Below are 14,080 nucleotides of genomic sequence, written 5' to 3' on the forward strand. Positions count from 1 at the left end.
ATGCAGCTGGTGACCTGAAGTTCAGCCTGTGCTCATGTGCCATCCTGAAAATCCTAGGGACCTGAAGAATGATGCTGAAATTCTCTGCCTGTATTCAATCAGTAGAACAACAAAGCCTAGATGACACCACATCTGGTTATAACATTTACTGAATATTTTAAGCTCACTGTTGAGACCTATTGCTCAGAAAAAAAAAAAGAGATTCCTTTCAAGATATTACTGTTTATTGATAATGCATCTGGGGACTCAAGAGCTCTGATGAAGATATTTCATGCCTGTTAACACAATATCCATTCTGCAGCCCACGGATCAAAGAATAATTTTGACTTTCCAGTCTTATTATTGAAGTAATATATTTCATAAAGCTGTAGCTGCCATAAATAGTGATTCCTCTGCTGGAGCTGGGCAAAATAAACTGAAAACCTTCTGGAAAGAATTCACCATTCTAGATGCCATCAAGGACATTCATGATTCACCACACAATTAAGGTATACCCACAGTTTCTATGGGTCACCTCCTCAGACAAAGATTTTGTGGCAATCTTCTATGCCACAAAATCAGGTGTGAGCCCAGTCCTCAGTTAACATATCCATTCCCAAACCTGGTGCCCTTTCAGAAGCTGCAGCACAGGTATCATTACCACTTAGGCTAGGGCTACTTTTACTTCAGAAAAACACATCCTGTTTAGCTGCCAAAGCAGGCAGGCACCTCTGGACGCAATTTTATGGAATTCACATGGGCATCTCAAGGCACTACGTCACAGTTCCAGGATCCTGGACAGCCATGGCATTTAAGTTGGAAGGAAGGATGAAGTAGCTGACAAAGCAAATTAATCTTACTGGTCAGCTGCTAGTCTAGCTCCATGTTGTGGTCTCTTCAAATTCCTCTCGTCTATGTAGAAGAAATCCACGCATCTGCTGGTGATTAGGGGGAGCAAAGGGGTGGTCTAATATCTCACCAAGAGCATATACACACCTAATTCTAAAGAATGTCCAACAAATTCCTTCTAATAATATAATTTAATTCTTGCTAAAGCAATATGTGTACATGATTTTCAAAGTCAAGTGATACTCCACGATGTATAAGAAAGTAAGCAGTTGTCTACTCCAGCCTTTCAAAACCTTGATTTGTTTCTCATCTCCCACTGCCCACAAGAAATGCTTGAAAGTCTTTTAGCCTTCTCTTTCATTCTCTTTAAACTTTGGTATTTCTATACATCCATTACTAATTATGATTTAAAATATACTTCCCATTTCTGAAATTGTTATGTTTTCTAGACCACCATACATTCTGTCCTCATCTTCCCAATTTAGCTATATCACAATTTTTCGTCAAATTAATATTTTTATTGCCATCATTATGGTTATGCAAATGTTCATAGAACATGCACCATATTTTAACTTTATTTCCATTATACCATTTTTTATTCATTGCCTTACTTATTGTTTAGTTTTATAGTAACAATCTTTCTCTCATTTATCCCTGAACATTCTAAAAGAACAAATGCTCCATGTAGTCAAACGTGCCTCCTAACCGATCAGCTGCAGGGTTTTCCCTGGGAGCCAGTCCTCCTGGGATGGGTGTTAGCAAAACACAGTGGGAGGGTGCCCCACTGTGCTGACATTCACTTCATGCTCAGCCAGACTTTTTCTGGTCCAGCCTCCCTGGAGACTAAATCTTCTGCCTTCTGCAACAAGAGGCAGGGTCATTCCCTTGGATATGTGGGCTGGGCTTGGAATCTGGGGGTCTAGCTCTTTTTTATTCAAGCTTTACACCAGTTCTGCTTTCTGCCCACACTGCAAACCTCCCTATGCTCTCTCTGCGAACCTGTTTGTGCCTCAGTTCCTGAGCCTTCCCAGGCTTCTGTACTGGAAATCAAGTTTTTAGCAGTTTTGTTTCCTCTGCAAGCAGTTAGATTTCTGTTTTCATGGCTCAACCAAGTCAGTGTCATTTATTCAACCATGTTCACTTTCTCCAAATTTGGTTGACATCTCTGGTCCTGTCGTCTCTTCCCATTCTCTTATTCCTTTAGTGTCCTTTTGTGAGATTTTGTGTGGAGGCGGAGATAAATGTTGGCTGCTTTGTTCAGCTGAAAACCTCCTTCAATCAATTCTTAGTCTTAAGTTCAAGTGACAGAATCAATCTGTTTGGAGTACAAAGAGGTGGTGGGAACTAATCTACTTGGTTTATCCCCATGGAGCATTCATGAATAGGAAGTCTTTTTTCCTAGAGTTTTAGGGCACCCTACAGACAATCATGTCTAGTTGTCTTCTTGGGATCTCTTCCACACTTGTTCTCAGTCTGAAATAACCCTGCTCTGTGCATGAGCAGAAGTAGTTCCCTTTGGAACTCTTCCTGGCCCCCAGCACCCCTGCCCCCAGTCTTTTAATACCTCATCTCCTCCCTAAAATGGCTGCTCTGGTCATCGCCTTGTGTGTATACTGTCTGTCAGTGGATGGGGCTTTTGGAGTAGATTTCTCTGGATTGCCCAGACCCACTGCTGGAGACAGGGTGGAGGGAGCCTCAGATCCTGCTGGTGGGATGGAAAAAGGCCATTATGGTCATCTGGTCTCCAGGTGGATTATCTCAAATATGCCAGATACCTTGTGCTGTTGGCATATCTGCTGTATTTTATTATCCTGAAGAGTGTCTGCCTTCTTCCCATACTTGGGTTATGTTGTGAACACTCTTTTCAATTATCCTACCTTTGGAAGGCACAGGCTTTAGGAAGAGAATGGAGGAGAGAAAACCACAAAAATATTTCTTAAATGTGAACAAATAATTTTTTATGTATTAATCAGTATTTTGTGATCCCTAATCCATTTATTTGTTTGTTTAGCTTTAAATTTTTAAAAAAGATCTTATTCATATATTTATTTGAGAGAGAGTAAGAGAGAGAGAGAGAGGGAGGGAGGGAGAGAGAGAGAGAGAGAGAGAGAGAGAGAGAGAGAGAGAGAGGAGAGCATAAGCAGTGGGAGGAGCAGGGGGGAAGAAGAAGCACTCTGCACTGAGTAGGGAGCCCCATGCAGAGCTCGATCCTGGGACCCCAGGATCATGACCTGAGCCAAAATCAAGAGTCAGATGCTTAACTAACTAAGCTACCCAGGTGCCCCTATTTGTTTGTTTAGCTTTAAAAACAAAGTGCAGTGGAGCTTAAATCACTTATGGCTCCTCTCTCTTTTCATTCTAACCATCTGGGCAGGCCTCACTAATTTGGCATAAATCCTCCATATGCTATAATTTACTAAATAATCCCCTATAGTGTACTGAATTCTGTAAAACTCATTTTTTAAACAGTAGAGTGGAATGAAGACCCTTCAAAAAGGCAAATCTGATACTTTGGGTACCCAATATTTCTGTCATTTTATTAAATATGCACTAGGAACATGAAAATAAAGTTGAAGAATCCTTACAAGGAATGGTTAAAAAATAGTTACTGATATGATCAAAAGCAGAATTTGACAAAATGAGGAGACATGGGAATATGTCCCAAAGAAAGAATAGGACAAAACCCACAGCAAGAGATTTAAGTGAAACAGAGATAAGTAATATGCCTGATAGAGAATTTAAGCAATGATCCTAAAAGTACTCACTGGATTTGAAAAAAGACTGGAGGACATCAGGAAGACCCTTAACAAAGACATTAAAAATTAACCAGTCAGAGATGAAGAACCCATTAAGTGAAATAAAAAATATATGGATGGAGTAGATAGTTTTTTTTTAATTTTTATTTATTTATGATAGTCACACAGAGAGAGAGAGAGAGAGGCAGAGACATAGGCAGAGGGAGAAGCAGGCTCCATGCACCGGGAGCCTGACGTGGGATTCGATCCCGGGTCTCCAGGATCACGCCCTGGGCCAAAGGCAGGCGCTTAACTGCTGTGCCACCCAGGGATCCCGATGGAGTAGATAGTTGACTAGATAAAGCAGAAGAATGGAGCAGTAGTCTGGAGGACAGAGTTATGGAAATTAATTAAACAAAGCAGATGAGAGAGAAAACAATTATGCAAAATGAGAATATATGTAGGGAACTTGACAACTCCATCAAGTATAATAACATTTGCATTATAAGGATGCAGGAAGAAGAGTGAGAAAAGAGAATAGAAAATGTATTTGAAGAAGTAGTAGCTGAAAAATCCCCAAATCTGGGGAAGGAAGTAGAAATCCAGATCCAGGAGGCACAGAGGTCTTACAAAATGAACCCAAGGAGATCCACACCAAGATATATAATAATTAAAATGACAAGATATAATGATAAAGAGAGAATTTTAAAAGCAGTAAGAGAAAAGAAAATGGTTATAAAGAAGAGAAACCCCATAAAGCTTTCAGGTAGATTTTTCAGCAGAAAACATTACAGGCCAGATGGGAGTAGCATTCACAGTGCTGAAAGGAAAAAATCTGCAACCAAGAATACTCTATCTAGCAAGGCTATCATTCAGATTAGAAGGAGAGATAAAGAGTTTCCTAGACAAACAAAAGTTAAGAATTCATGACCACTAAACCAGCCCTACAAGAAATGTCAAAGAGAGTTGAGTGGAAAGGAAAGATCATAAACAGAAGTAAGAAGAGTAGGAAGCACAAAAGCAGTAAAAATAAATATATCTATAAAAATCAGTCAAGGGACTTACAAAATAAAACAATGTAAAGTATGATACCATATACTAAAATGTGGGGGGAGGGATAGGAGTAAAGAATGGGTTCAAACTCAAGTGACCATCAACTTAATATAGATGGCTACAGGTAGAATAGGTTATATACAAACGTAATGGTAACCACAAATCAAAACCAGTAATAGATATGTGAAATACAAAGAGAAAGGAATCCAAATGTATCTCTAATGAAAGTCAACTAATTGTGAGAGGAGAGAGCAAGAGAAGAACAGAGAGGAATCACAAAAACAACCATAAAACAAGTAACAAAATGGCAATAAATAAATACTCATCAATAATTACTTTGAGTGTAAGTGAAGTATACACTCTAATCAAAAGACATAGGGTGATGGCGTGGATAAAAAAATAAGACCCATCTATATGCTGCTGACAAGAGACCCATTTCAGACCTAAAGATACCTGCAGATTGAAAGGAAGGGATGGAAAAACATTGATCATGTAAATGGAAGTGAAAAGACAGCAGAGGTAGCAAAACTCTAATGTGATAAAATAGAATTTAAAAAAATGAATGTGACAAGAGACAAAGAAAGATATAGTATAATCATTAAGGGGACAATCCAACAAGAAGATATAACAATTGTAAATATTTATGCCCCCAACTTGGAAGCACCGACATGCTTAAAGTAGTTAATAACAAAAAATAAAGTGATTGATAGTAATACAATAATAGTAGGGGACTTTACCACCCTACGAGCATTAATGGACAGATCATCCAAACAGAAAATCAACAAGGGAACAGTAACTTTGAATGACACATTGGACCAGATGGATTTAAAAAGATATATTTAGAACATTTCATTGTAAAACAGCAGAATACACATTCTTTTCAAGTGCACGTGAAACATTTTTCAGAACAGATCACATATCAGGACACAGAACAAGCCTCAACAAATTAAAAAAGATTATTCATATCATGCATTTTTTCTGGTCACAATGATATGAAACTAGAAATCAACCACAAAAAAAAAAAATCTGGAAAGAGCACAAATAAATGGAGGCTAAATAACATGCTACTAAACAGTGAACCAAGAAATCAAAGAGATAATTAAAAAGTTCATGGAGACAAATGAAAATGAAAGTACAACACTCCAAAATCTTTGGGATGCAGCAAAAGTGGTTCTAAGAAGAAAGTTTACAGCAACACAGGTCTGCCTCAAGAAGCAAGAAAAATTTCAAATAAATGATCTAACCTTACACCTAAAGGATCTAGAAAAAGAACAAATCAAACCCCAAACCAGTAGAAAGAAGGAAGTAATAAACATTAGAGCACAAATAAAATAGAAACTTAAAAAATAATAGAATAGATCAGTGAAACCAGGAGCTGCTTGTTTTAAAAGCTTAACAAAATGGATAAACCCTTAGCTAGGTAGGAGGGAGGAACGGGGCGGGGAGGGGGGAGAGAGAGAGAGAGAGAGAGAGAGAGAGAGAGAATGGATTCAAATAAACAAAATCAGAAATGAAGGAGGAAATAACAACTGATACCACAGAAATACAACAAGAAAATATTATGAAAAATTATAAGCCCAAAATAGATAGATATAAAGAAAAAATATATAGAATATATATATTCAAAATATATATAGAAATAGATAAATTCTTAGAAACATATAGCCTCCCAAAATTGAATCAGGAAGAAATAGAATATGTGAATAGACCAATTACCAGCAATGAAATTGAATCAGTAATCAATAACTCTCAACATAGAAGCCCAGGACCAGATGCCTTTGGAGGTGAAGTCTACCAAATATTTAAAAAAGAGTTAATATTTTTTTCTTCTTAAACTATTCCAAAAAATACAAGAGGAAGGAAAACTTCCAAATTCATTCCACAAGGCATGCATTACCCCGATATCAAAATGAGAAAAGACACTACAAAAAAAGAGAAATACAGATAAATATCTCTAATGAACATAGATGCAAAAATCCTCAACAAAACATTAGCAAACCAAATCCAACAATAAAGTTAAAAAAAAATCATTCACCATGATTAAGTGGGATTTACTCCCAGGATGCAAGGGCAGTTCAATATTCACAAGTCAATCAAACCACATGATCATTTCAATAGATGCAGAAAAAGCATTTGGCAAAGCACAACAGCCTTCATGATAAAACCCTCAACAAAGTAGGTTAGAGGGAACATACTTCAACATAATAAAGTCTATATGAAAAACTCACAGCTTAATATCATACTCAACGGTAAAAACTGAGTTTTTCCCTGAGGTCAGGAACAAAACAAGGATGTCTACTCTTACCACTATTATTCAACTTAGTACTGGGATTACTAGCCACAGCAATAAGATAAGAAAAAGGAATAAAAGACATTCAAATTAACAAGGAAGAAGTAAAACTTTCACTATCAGCAAGATGACATGATACTCTATATAGAAAATGCTAAAGAGGGATGCCTGGGTGGCTCAGTGGTTGAGCGTCTGCCTTCCAATCGGGGCGTGATCCCGGGGTCCGGGATTGCCTCCCACATCGGGCTCCCTGCATGGAGCCTGCTTCTCCCTCTGCCTGTGTCTCTGCCTCTCTCTCTCTTCGTCTCTCATGAATAAACAAATAAATCTTAAAAAAAAGAAAATGCTAAAGAACTCTCCCCAAAACTAGAAATGATCAAAGACTCTCCCAAAAACTAGAATGATCGATGAATTCAGCAAGGTTCCAGGATACAAAATCAATGTACAGAAATCTGTTGCATTTCTATACACTAATGATGAAGCAACAAGAGAAACTAAGAAAGCAATCCCATTTACAATGACACCAAAAATAACAAAATACCTAGGCATAAACTTAATCAAGGAGGTAAAAGACCTGTACTCTGAAAACTATGAAATACTGATGAAAGAAGGTGAAGATGATGCAAACAAATGGAAAGATAGTCCATGCTCATGGATAGGAAGAACACATATTGTCAAAATGTCCATACTACTGAAAGCAATCTACTGATACAATGCAATCTCTATTAAAATACCAACATTTTCCACAGAACTAGAACAAATAATCCTAAAATTTGTATGAAACCACAAAAGATCCCAAATAGCCAAAAAAATCTTGAAAAAGAAAAAAACTGGAGGTATCACAGTACCAATTCTAGGATATACTACAATGCTGTAGTAACCAATACATTATGATACTGCACAAAAACAGACATATAGATTGGGATGCCTGGGTGGCTCAGGGGTTGAGCGTGTGCCTTTGGTTCAGGGTTGATCCCGGATTCCCGGGATAGAGTCCCACATCCGGCTCCCCACAGGGAGCCTGCTTCTCCCTCTTCCTGTGTCTCTGCCTCTCTTTCTGTGTCTCTCATGAATAAATAAAATATTTTTTAAAAAACAGACATATAGATCAATGAAACAGAATAGAAAGCCCTGAAACAAACTCACAATTATATGGTCAACGAATCTTTGACAAAGAAGGAAAGAATATGCAATGGGAAAAAGATAGTCTCTTCAACAAATGGTGTTGGGAAAACAGGACAGTTATATACAAAAGAATGAAACTGGACCACTTTCCTTCGATATACACAAAAATAAACTAAAAATGGATTGAAGATCTAAATGTGAGACCTGAAACCATAAAAATCCTAGGGAAAGAAAACAACAACCAAGGGACATCTGGGTGGCTTAGCAGTTTAGTGCCTGCCTTCAGCCCAGGGCGTGATCCTGGAGTCCTGGGATCGAGTCCCACATCAGGGTCCCTGCATGGAGCTTGCTTCTCCCTCTGCCTGTGTTTCTGCCTCTCTCTGCCTGTGTTTCTGCCTCTCTCTGTGTGTCTCTCATGAATAAATAAATAAAATCTTTAAAAAAATCCTAGAAGAGAGCACAGGCAGTAATTTCTCTTACATTGGCCATAGTAACATTTTTCCAGATATGTCTCCTGAGGGAAGCAAAATAAACTACTGAGACTTCATCAAGATAAGCTTCTGCAAAGGAAACAATCAACAAAACTAAAAGGCAACTTATAGGATGGGAGAAGATATTTGCACATGATGTGTCTGATAAACGGTTAGTATCCAAAAAATGTAAAAAAACTGATGCAACTCAATACCCAAAAAACAAATAATTTAATTTAAAAAATGGGCAGAAGACATGAACAAACATTTCTCCAAAGACACACAGATGGCCAACAGACAAATAAAAAGATGTTCAACATCATTCAACATCAGGGAAATGCAAATCAAACCTACAATGAGGTATCACCTTTCACCTGTCACAATGACTAAAATAACACAAAAAACGACAGGTGTTGGTGAGGCTATGGAGAAAGGGGAGCCCTTTCACATTGTTGGTGAGAATGAAAACTGGTACAGCCAAATGTGGAAAACAGGATGGAAATTCCTCCAAAAGTTAAAAATAGAACTACCCTATGATCCAATAATTTCAGAACTGGGTATTTATCCAAAGTATATAAAAAAGGATACATGCACCTCTATATTTACAACAGCATTATTACAATAGCCAAGATATGGAGGAAGCCCAAGTGTCGACTGATTGATGAATGAATAAAGAAGATGTGAGATATATATGTTTTATAATATGTAATATATTATAATTAATATAATATAATTATAATTAATATAATAATTATAATATAATTATAATATATGTTATATATAATATATAATAAATATTATAATAATTATAATTAGAATATGTTATATTAATTATAATTATATTATATATTATGGAATATTATTCAGCCATAAAAAGAATGAAATGTCATTTGTAACAACATGGATGGACCTAGTGGGTACTATGCTAAGTGAAATAAGTCAGAGAGAGACAAATACCATATGATTGACTGTACACCTGAAACTAATATAATACTGTATGTTAACTATGCTGGAATTAAAATTAAAAAACGTAATAACTTTTTTAAAGTAGAGGAAGCAGAAAGATGTCAAGAATTACCCAAAATACCTCCAAATGAGTGGACAAAGGTTCCATGGACAGTTGTGCAGGTTGTAGCCTGGACAAGGTGTCCAGCTGGGGAAGCAAGCTTATAATCCACTCTCCAGGTTAGGTGCCCATGGGATAGATGCTATTGGTGATAGAGGCAGCCCTGAGAGCAGAGAATTCTTCATCATATGTGAACTATATAGATCATCCAAGTCTACATTTTGGGTTAATATATCCTTAGAGAATTGATGCTTTGGTTTTTGGGCTCCTTGGACTTCTCCAGGGCGATCCAGCAGACTGGGAATTGGATCAGGTGGCGCCCTGTGCTTCCCCACTAGACACTTTATCTGGCTCTCATGGAGGATGGAAAGGCAAGGCTTGACCTCTGACCCCCAGGCCACACAGCTGAAGTGCCCCGTGTAGAGAGCCGAAGAGGTTCTAGGTACTCAGAGAAACTCAAATGTTTTGGTCCATTTAATTACATTATTTGCAAGAGCCTGAGCATCCACATTTTCAAAGGCACTTAAAATTAGGTCCCATATGTGTCTGGAAAACTAGCAAATGCAAGCGAAAAAAAAAATCAAGAGTCAAGACTATAGAAAAGGTAGCCTCATAGATCTCAGGGGAGGGTCCTACCATTGTTCCAAAGGGGTGAGAAAGGGGCTCAAACTATTTCCCTGAAATGAAAGGCTTTGGGAGTGAGCAAGGCCAGGTCTGGGACATCCGGCATATGCTGCCTGTGGGGAGGACCTCGGGGGTAGTTAGCTGCAGAAGGGCAGGGAGGACCTTGGCTCCTTGCCCCTAAACTCAAGAGGAAGGATGGAGGAAAACAGGGCTTCCCAGGATCATATTCAGGTGGAGATGAGGGGGCTGGAGAGCGCAAACACCAGATGGACTCAATTTTCTATATAAAAATCAGGTGAGATCATCCAGCAAGTGTCAGTGGGGGGGAAGGCAAAGAGGAATGGAAAACAGAGAGAAGACGGGCCGTTTTTGAAGTTTTTAACCTTAACTGTGTTGCATGGGGGTGGCCAGGATTAGGTAATTGGTGATTTGTTTTGTTTTTAAGCAGAAGTGATGGATCTGCCAAGGAGAGAATGTGGGGCATTTGTTCATCATCACGGACTTAAGTCTCATGATTTAATTCTTGTTTTTAAAATTGCTGATCTATGTAGTCAAGATATTTTAAAGTCATGAACTTTATGCATTTTTTTGCATCTAGAAAGAGAACACATTTTAAGAATACAGCTTAATGTTTTTTCACAAAGTGAGCCCTCTATGCACCCTGCACCAAGGATGAGAAATAGAACAGGAGTGGTCCCCAGATCCTCCTGGTTCTTTCCCATCACAACTGCTGCTCCCAATGGGGAACAGCACAGTCGTTTCTAACAGCAGAGATCAGGTTTGCCTAAAACTAATAAACTTTGAAGTCAATGCCTTCCTGTTCTTCAGAACCATAGGCAAGATCTTAAGTCATTGACTTCTCATATGTTGTGGGATGAGAGTTTGTTGGGTTCTGTACTTATCTGAGTGTGTGTGTGTGTGTGTGTGTGTGTGTGTATGGATGGATGGGTGTATAGGGGTGGAAAGACATGCTTCTTCCAGAAGTTTGCTCCAGGTGAGGTCATAGTCCATGAAGAGGATGGGTGACATGTAGGCAGATAGATCTCTACTACTTCAGCAGCATGGGTGGGCAGAGGGTGCATGCAGCTAAGGGTCAGGAGTCAGGATAAGTTGCAAGGATGAGATGGTGCCAGTCAATCCAATATGTGCTTACTAAGCCATTTTTTTTTCCTAGCTCAAACTCTCATAGGGAGGAGAATAAAGCCACAACTCAATACAATAAGGTAAGGGTCACATTAATGCACAGAGTAATCCAGTCTCCAAACACACAGCATATAATACCAAGTGAATATTCCCGCATTATCCTGCTCAGGGAACAACACCCCGAGGGGTCAGCAGTATGGACAGGTATCAGCCCGCTCGCTGGATTCCGGCTTTTCCCATGATTGTATGGGACTCTTTGTGGAAACCTGCCCACGTATTTCAAATATCAACTCCGGCAAGACAAACTCTGATTCATCTCTGCTGGCCCCGCGCCTCACATAAGGCCAAGAACACAGCAGGTGTTCAATAAACGTGTGTTAGATGAGTAAGCCGTAGTGATCTTAGAGCAAGGATGTTCAAATACATGGAAGTCCTGATTCTCTCCAGGCCAATGAGTGGACTTCTAAGGCCAAAGGTTGAGAAGCAGGCAGGTCCCATCTTGCTGTGGGACACTTTGAGCTTAGTCTCCTCCTCCCTGAAGTGGGGGTCCTGCGTATCCCCAGTGTTGCCGTGAGAGAGCACGGTGGGGTCTGGGATGTCCCACATGCACCTCTCTCCCCTTGCATGTTCAGGAGCCACCTAGAGCCTGTGCCATGGAAGGTGACTGCAGTCCACCAGTTCAAAGATGCAGGGGTGGGGGCATGTTCTATTCTTAGGGTAAAATCTGGAAAATCAGACTCAGAATTCTACACCTACTCGGGCCAAGGTGATGACAAACAACATTAGCTTCTTAAGTTTACCAAGAGAGTCACTGAGCCACAGGAGAAAAATGACACCCCCAAGGTCAAGGGAAAGACGTTCCCAAAACTCAGCTGTTTCCAATTCACTCAGTTCATCAAACATAGGAGTTGTTGGCTGTGCATGTTCGCTATTCATATGACAAATGTGTGTAAGTAAAGCCACATCCTGCCTCTCTACAAGACTGTCATTTACTGCCTTGCACCTCAAAGTGTGTCCCTGAACCAACAGTGTTGGCATCGTCTGGGAGCTGATTAGAAATGCAGAATTGCGGGCTTTGGGACCTGCTGCAGACCTGGGGAATCGGAGCCTGCATTCTAACCAGATTCCAGGGGATGCATGCACACGTTGCGGATTGAGAAGCACGACTTTAGAGAGCTATGGAATCACATATATGACCACCGTAGTATCTTAAAGTTTGCTGTTTCACTCTGAGGTCCCCACCGCCCCCTATAGACCATAATAATCACAACAGCAATGGACTAACTTAAAAATGCAAATCAATCCAGGGACAGTTGCTATAATGCTGTATAAACTCTTCTTTTATGATTAGAGGACAAGTGGTAGATTCTTGAAATACCAGAGGCTAAGTGCATGCTACATCTGTAAACACAGCAAAATCCTACACGTAAAGGAAGGAACAATTTCTTCTTGCAAGGGCAGTAAGAAGTAGGAAGTCAATCTGGGGATTAAATTTTCCCCAGAAAAATGGAGACTCATAGAAAAATAGGTTGACAAAAGTACTTCTTAATAACCCAGTAAACATTTTTTTCTTTTTAAAAAGCTTTCTCTATTTAAGTAATCTCTACACCCAGCATCGGGCTTGAACTTACAACCCTGAGATCAAGAGTTGTGCACCCTTCTGAGCCAGCCAGGGCCCCCCCACAGACATTCCTTTCTTAAGACTGAATGTCTGTGTCTTCTCTTTGGGTTTTCTTAGAATAATTCAGTTTCTTACAATTCCATAACTACCACCAAGTCCTGAGAATTGGTGTCTTTAATGTATTCATTCAGCACATTTTAAAAAAAAGAATGTGATTTTATTTTTTCCAAGGGGAAATGTGGATCACGGGCAAGTTAGAGCATTATTTCCAGTTGGTGCCTGGAGTAGAGACAGGTGGGGAACACATGCAAGCTTGGATTGATGAAGTCTAGGGCCAGACTCTCCCAGCCAGTGAGGGTCCACAGACTTCTCTACCACCCTGAGCAGTGCCCAGAAGAGGAATCAAGGGCAGCCTGGGTGGTTTAGCGCCGCCTTCAGGGGCATGATCCTGGAGACCCGGGATCAAGTCCCATGTTGGGCTCCTTGCATGGAGCCTGCTTCTTCCTCTGCCTGTGTGTCTCTGCCTCTCTCTTTCTCTCTGTGTGTCTCTTGTGAATAAATAAATAAAATCTTAAAAAAAAAAAGAGGAATCAAGCCACATGCTATAATGATCCTGAGGAAAATGTCTCATGTATTTAACAAAGCTTCCTACACCACCTGTGAGGTCATTGCTTGTCAACCTCAAGGTCCCCTTAAAGAGCTAGTCTGAGACAAGGCCATAGGGAGATGGGATTCCCCATCGACCATGCTGGCATTACGGTCAACAGACACAGCCAATGCACCCCTGGGGAAATCCCTGCTTCCGGTGCTCCCCTCTCTGCTGGCTGTCCTTGGCAGGATTCCAGGCTCTGGCTGCAGAGCAAACTCACACCTCTCTATGGAGGTCTGCGCCTGCAGGACCACTGCCCCCATCACCTTGAACATGCAACGTGAACAGCGACACCTCCCACTTCCTGGGCTCTCAGTACCATCCACTCCCACCGCAACTCATCCCCGACCATCACCCCCAACGTCTTGCTAATTTAGATCCTCTTCAGTCATTTATTCATTAAATGACTATTTACGTTTCTTGAGCAGCTCTGAGACTCTAGATAGGAAACCAGTAATCAAAGGGTCAATGTAAAT

This window comes from Canis lupus, chromosome 2 (genome assembly GCF_048164855.1).
Source record: "Canis lupus baileyi chromosome 2, mCanLup2.hap1, whole genome shotgun sequence".
NCBI classification, from domain to species: domain Eukaryota; kingdom Metazoa; phylum Chordata; class Mammalia; order Carnivora; family Canidae; genus Canis; species Canis lupus.